A 7,470-nucleotide genomic window follows, 5' to 3' on the forward strand; every position below is an offset into this window, starting at 1 on the left:
CATTCACCAATCATTTGGATTGACAATCTCAGTACAATAATGCTCTCTGCCAATCCCGTTCTACATGCCCGAACCAAGCATATAGAATTAGACTTGTATTTTGTTAGAGAAAAATTGCTTAGCAAACAATTAGATGTCAAACATGTCCCTGCTTATGGTCAGATTGTAGATTGCTTTACAAAGGCTATCTCAAGTTCTTGGTTTTCTGTTCTTAGAGACAAACTCAGAGTCAAACAGAAACCACTAACTGTTAGTAGTTAGTTACAGAGTTTGTTAGAGTGAGTTTGTACATCTTAATTATTGTATATAAACTCTCTTGTATCTGTAATTATATATTAATTCAATACAGAAACCACTTTTCATTTTCACAATTCTCTCAAATTGTCTATCGTTTGCACAGACATCTCTTGATCGATGTCTAAACAAAATGACTTAGTGTATATCTTTATTGTGATTATCAAAGTATTCATGACAAGCAACGAAATAATTTATAAATTTATTAGCAAGATATCTTATACCAAGTCATGAAAATTCTCAATTATAAATAATGAGGCATATAGAACAAAAAACAAAAGGCAGAGTAACCATTCATATTAGAAACATTTAAAGTAATATTTCTTATAATAATTCTTTAGGCTCTGATGAGATTTTACATTATTCAAGCCATCATTGCTCACCGCATTATTCTAGTTATTCTTCATGACATATTATTTTTCTCAACAACATAAACTAATAACATGTATACATATATATTGATAGTCATATATTTGGTTCAAAGTGGCGTGAATGGTCTTGATTTGTATGTACATGTTAACTAAGGAGTGGGAATTGGATTGAAAAACAAGGAGACGAGTTTGTCTTTTGCATCTCCGTCATGCTTAGTACCAAAACCGTCACCCTTTTGGTACAGTAGCATTGCCCCCCTAACAAAATCCACTGCAGATTCAATAAAAGCTTGAGAGAATAATGGAGACTTAGCAACTCGAACTTCATTCATTTGCTTCCATGTTTCACTGATCAAATTCTTGATGTATTCACGACTGTCATTTTCACAAACACCACTTTCATGCATATAGCACTGAATCGACTTGGGATTGTCTCCTCTTTTTAGTTCATCCTAATTAAACACAAGCACAAAAGAAAACAAGTTAAGATAAAAAAAAAATATTAGCTAGCTTTTAACTTTGACTTTTTGAATTACTTACCGATGATGTTGCCAAATCATCTACGAGTCGAAAAAGGGTTCCTGAGAGACCTAAAATGGTGGGATACTGAAGCAAGTACTCCATGGAGTCTTCTGTAATTGGACTTGTAGTTAAGCAATAAAGAAAGATTAGATCTAAGGGTATTGTAATTGATATCAACCCATTCTCAAGATATTCTTCCAAGCTTGGTGTGTATCCACTATAATACCACTTTGCCTCCACCATGTAGCTTTTACATGCATCCATCCACTACAAAACAATTAACATTTTTTTATAACTAAAATATTATTATAAGATGAAGATTCCATAATTAATTGGACAAACAGAATAAGAAACTATATATATATATATATATATATATACTAGATACATGCAACGTTATTTGCTTAGTTTTATTTATAAAATTTATTAATTATTTATATTAAATTTATATTAATGTCATATAAATTTTAAATAAATATCATATTTTAATTAAATAATTTATTTACTTTTGTTTAAGTTTATGTTTATTCTAGTATTTTAATTTGGGAGTGACAACAAGAGATTATATATTATATGTTTAATATAATACTAAATATTATATATGAATTTTAAATTTAAGTTTCTTGCTAGATTTAAAAAAAAAAAAAATTTGTTGCTAATTGACAGTAGATTATATTATATGTTTAATATAATATTATTCTAATAAGTAAGTTTAAGTTTAATTAAATTTTATTTAAGTTATAAAACGTATGAATTTATTATTTTTAAATAATTATTATTGTAAAATATCTCAAAAATATCATATTTTAATTAGTTTAATTATTTCTTAATTTTAAATAATTATCATTGTAAAATATCTTAAAAATATCATATTTTAATTTATTTATTATTTTTAAATCATTATTATTGTAAAATATCTCAAAAATATCATATTTTAATTTTTTTAATTATTTATTTTATTTTATTTATGTTTAAGTGTTTACAAACTACCGTTAAGTATAAGAATATTCTGTTAAATATAATAATATTCCGTTAAAATTAACATTAAAAGAATAAAAAACCGTTAAAATCAAGAATTTCCGTTATCTACACACTTATTATATAAAAGAGATATATATGCTTTTATAGAAATTAAAATACAAACCGCTCTCTTTAGATATTTGACGATGAGAATCTCATTTTCTTTTAGCACATCATAAGCTATCTCATTCACCACATTATACATTGCAACAAAAAATATCTTCATGTATTCTGGTAGCTGATCCAACTCATTTATATTCCACCTATAACACAAAAACAAACAAAGCAAAAATGATATGATACATTGAATAGTCGTAAGTTTTTATACAAGCGTTTTTTTTTGTGTGGCTAAAATTAGTTTCTATCTGAGATTAGATTAGAGATATATAGTTTCTATCGCATCCAACATTTTTGACAAGGATATTGTACATAAAATTAATGCTAATTAATTATTACCAACCTCTCTATTGCATCTTCAAGTAGCTTGAGCTCATCTAGCGTACCATACACGTCATATATATCATCCATCAACGTAACCAAGACACCAATCTTTGTTAGAAGTCTTCTAGCATATCCAAACTCTGCCTCATATTTCAGTGCCACTGCCAATAAGAAAACTTCCACCAACCTATCTCTGCAAAAAGGTAGCCTTTCTCTCCTAGCTTACATGTACTCCACCACCTATAATAAGTATAAGAATAAATTAATCTCATCATTTGTAATTATGTAAAAAGTTAAAATCAACTGATTTTCGTAAGTTGTAATATATTATATATATTACCTTGAAACATGTTTCAAATCTTCTTGATATGTTGACTGCAAGAGGTTGAAGTCAATTTGAGCAAGCTCGAGAAAAGTGGGATTCATGTCATCACGTCTTTTGCTGTATACATCAATAAACCACTTAGCCTCCAACCTTATCATTCTCCAGTGCATTGGAAGCTCCAAGGCATACTCTACTAATATGACAAGATCATCATCATCATCAACACTTTGATCTTTACTATTATTATTATGCCTCATCATCACATATTTTTGGAGGTGTTTTGTTGAGAAATCTCTTGCTTCATCTAATATAGTTTCCCCTTAAACGAATAAAATGAAGCTTCATATAAAGATAGCATTCCTTTCACATAATCCTCACACAAACTTATTGCCTTGAAGCCCTTGTCTATTTCATCTTTGAAGACATTGAAAACCTCTATCATCATATTGGAAAATATTTACTTTCTCATTAGTCTATACATATAAAAATAATATGCTATTGTAGTACATGTTATCTTGATCTCTTTTTCAAAAAAAAAAAAAATATATATATATATATAGGTTTAAAATTTTGTATACCTGAGTGTACAGTATATCCATATAGTCGCAGGAGTTTGAACTCAAGAGCCGTGGCATACACATCATCATTATTATTATTATTATTATTGTTATTATGTATTGTGTTTAGTAGTGCCTTTATTTCATCCTGAAAGTGATAAGATATTCCAAGTCTATACAAAGTATCGATCTGCTCAAGTTGAGCTAAAGGATTTTCAGTCACCGTCTTCTCAAGCATTATTCTCACCTCTCCTTTCAGCTTGTTGAGCTTTTCCACGTAGGCTTCCCCCTGCTCTTGTCAATTTTATTATGTTATCAATTAATGAGTAACTAATGACTGTTTCCCTTTTATATATAAACATTCAAATATTTTGTTCATTGCTTTCGAGTTTTGTTGTCAATAATGATTTAAACATTAAAAAATTTCAACGAAAATCTATTTTAATTTTTTTTGGTAATAATGAATTTCCGAAATCAGATTTGAAATGAGGTCTGGTGTAATTGGTAGTGAATTCAAAAATAATTTTATTATTTTCAGAATTTAAAAAATGGAAACTCCAATAAAAACTTGATTGGCACACTTGTTTTAGAAAATAAAAAAAATCATTTTTGAAAATTAAGTTAAAATCCTTCAGCAAAAGAGAAAACAACAAATTATTGTTTTCTTTCTATTCTATGAATTTTAAATTTTAAAAACACCCAACCATTCAAGATCTCAAAAATTTATAATTTATTTTTAAATTCAATATTTTCAAATCATTTGATTTGAAAATAATTTTCTAAAATTATATTTTTGAATTAACTACCAATCAGCCCCTAAATTTCATAATTAATTATTTTCATTATGATATGATTTTCCGAAAGATTAGTTGTTTATATATAGATTTTTATATTTAAAGTTATTTTACACTTTAGCCTAGTTTTAATAATTCTTTGTAAAATAATATCTCATAATTTAGATTTCGAAAAATTTAAATAACTGATCAAAAAATTTAAACAACTAATTGAATTATTAAATTTTATACAGATATTATTTTAAAAAAAATTATAAAAAATAAACAAGAGTGCAAATCACCTTAAAACAAGAGATTATATTTGTCAATTTACACCGCATATAATTATATTAAACTAGAAAATATAACCGCGCTCCGCGCAGTTTTTTGTAATTATTAAAACATATATATTTTAAAATATTTTTTGGGAGACTGTGGGGTGGTGATTCATTTTGACCATACTCGTACAACATGTTCTTTATATAGACACGTGAAGATATCTTGACCATAATTTTTTATTTCATGATGGTGTTCACTGTTATTGTATAGCGAACCTCCTGTAGATTTTTTAAAAATTCTGACAAATTTTAAAGTACTGAAAACAAAGTTCAAAAAGCTTGTTGTACATTTACTTTTATTTATTATTATTATACACTTTGCGTAGTTCAAGTTTTGTCAAAATATTAAAATAGAAATAGATAAATCTATTTTTTGAACACTATATTTTGGCCGATTACTCATTTTGATTGTTTATTTTAAAAAATTAACCTGTGAATCATATATTTATTCAAAAGGTAAAATTATTTATAAAAAGTAAATTATATAAATATATATAATTTATGTTTTCTATAAGGGTTCACACCATTTTGAACATTGTATTTTAGTTGTTTACCAATTTTGACCATTAATTTTTTTTTTAAAATTAACTTGTGGATCTTGTGTTTTGTCAAAAATTAAAAAATAAGAATTGTAAAGATAGATTATTTGAATCACATATAATTTGGTTGATTACCCGTTTGAATATTTTATTGTTAAAAGTTAATATTATAAATAGATAGATTTTATTATTATTATTATTATTATTATATGTAGATATTTTTATTTATTATAATTTTTATTAAAATAAAAATGAGAAAATAATTTTTAGATTGTAAAATGTTAATTATAAAATGATATAATAAAATAATTTTTTAATTAAATTAATATGTATATATATTGATATTTTCAATTGTAAAGATATTTTAGAAAATAGAAAATGAATAAAAAATTAGATTAAATGAGAAATAGAAAGAGTGATTTGAAGAGATTTTAGAGTGCCACATAATATCCTTGAAGCTCTCCTTTATATATATATATATATATATATATATATATATAGATTTATACCGCATATAATGTTGGGAGTGATTGGAGATAATCATAATCCCAAAGTGCCGGTTTGTAATTGCCGGATCGCCTAACAATATTTTGACCTTTGCCGTTAGTTGGTTTGTTGGATGGAGAAGGGGCCAGGCCAGCCGATAATGGCACTCCTGTTATCATAAATATATAAATACTTTGGAACACTACTAATCAAATATTAACATATATATATATATATATATTTAGTTTGAAATCATTTCTAATTTCTATATATATATATATTCTATATAACAAGTGCAGAGATAACATAAATTTTTAGTTTTAACAATTTTTTAATTTTTTGACGTTAACGGAATATTATTATATTTAACAGAATATTTTTATATTTAATGGTAGTTTGTAACACTTAAACTTAAATAAAATAAAATAAATAATTAAAATATGATATTTTTGAGATATTTTATAATGATAATTATTTCAAAATAATAAATAATTAAACAAATTAAAATATAATATTTTTGAGATATTTTACAATAATAATTATTTAAAAATAATAAAATCACATGTTTTATAACTTAAATAAAATTTAATTATAATTAATATCATATTAAACATATAATATAATCTACTTTGAATTAGCAACAACTTACTTTTTTTTAAAAAACTATCAATAAACTTAAATTTAAAATCCGTATAATATTTAATATTATATTAAACATATAATATATAATTTCTTGTTGCCACTCCAAAATTAAAAAATTAGAACAAACATAAACTTAAACAAAAATAAATAAATTATTTAATTAAAATAAGATATTTATTTCAAAATTGATATCACATTAATATAAATTTTATAAAAATAATTAATAAATTCTATAAATAAAACTAAACAAACATGATATTGTACGCTGTTTATATCTAGTATATATATATATATATATCAAGCAATATTAATTAGAGATCTTATTCACAATTTGAAACAAGTAATTTCTAATTTCTTAACAAACGTGAATGCTATGTACAAATGATTTTTATTTTAGATAAATATGAGAAAAAGTTTAAGAAAATTATAATATTCTCTTTGGAAAAAAAGTACAATAAAATGAGGGCAAATATATATATATATATTCACATTAAACCAGAGGAAATTGATGATATAATATTTGCGTAAATATAAAATGGGAATTCATTTATAGTGAAGACAAACATCATTCAATTCTTGTTTGAAAAAAAATAAAAATAAGACATGGGTGCGAACAAATAATAATCATCAACTATCCAATATGAGTGTGTGGGAATTGTGATAAAAACTTTGATAAAGTGGAAATGAATGAAATTGATAGAATAATAGAACCTGAAAGTGACATGGTCGACGTATTGGAAGAGAAAACGACTATATATATGTATGTTATGTTTAATCTACACAACTCAACTGAAAAAGACAGTACATAACATATACGAGAATGTTTTCTCGATTTGCATGGTTTTGTAAATTAGTTTTGGGGAATGATCTTTATATATATATATGTCGTACCTACCTTCCACTCAAAGCACGGTACAAGGACTTTTATGTAATTTAAAAGGCACTATCTAAATTATTGACTTTTTTTTTTATCATAGTGAGCTCTATTTACATCCTACAAATTCATACACGTACCCCACACTAAATATACCCCATTCCATAAATTGAAAAAAAAAACATACACGTATCCCTTCTATTTCCTATATATTAGGCCTTAATTTGTACACTCTTTAAAAAAAAAAAAAAATTAAAGATTGTGTATCATATTTATTAAAATTTGGGA

At 24.8% G+C, this 7,470-nt stretch overlaps 1 pseudogene; it reads right to left on the minus strand.

Moving 5' to 3' along the window:
* Positions 1 to 591: 591 nt before the first annotated feature.
* Positions 592 to 7,173, minus strand: LOC133824129 (probable monoterpene synthase MTS1, chloroplastic; annotated as a pseudogene).
* Positions 7,174 to 7,470: the final 297 nt, after the last annotated feature.

This window comes from Humulus lupulus, chromosome 3, assembly GCF_963169125.1.
Source record: "Humulus lupulus chromosome 3, drHumLupu1.1, whole genome shotgun sequence".
NCBI classification, from domain to species: domain Eukaryota; kingdom Viridiplantae; phylum Streptophyta; class Magnoliopsida; order Rosales; family Cannabaceae; genus Humulus; species Humulus lupulus.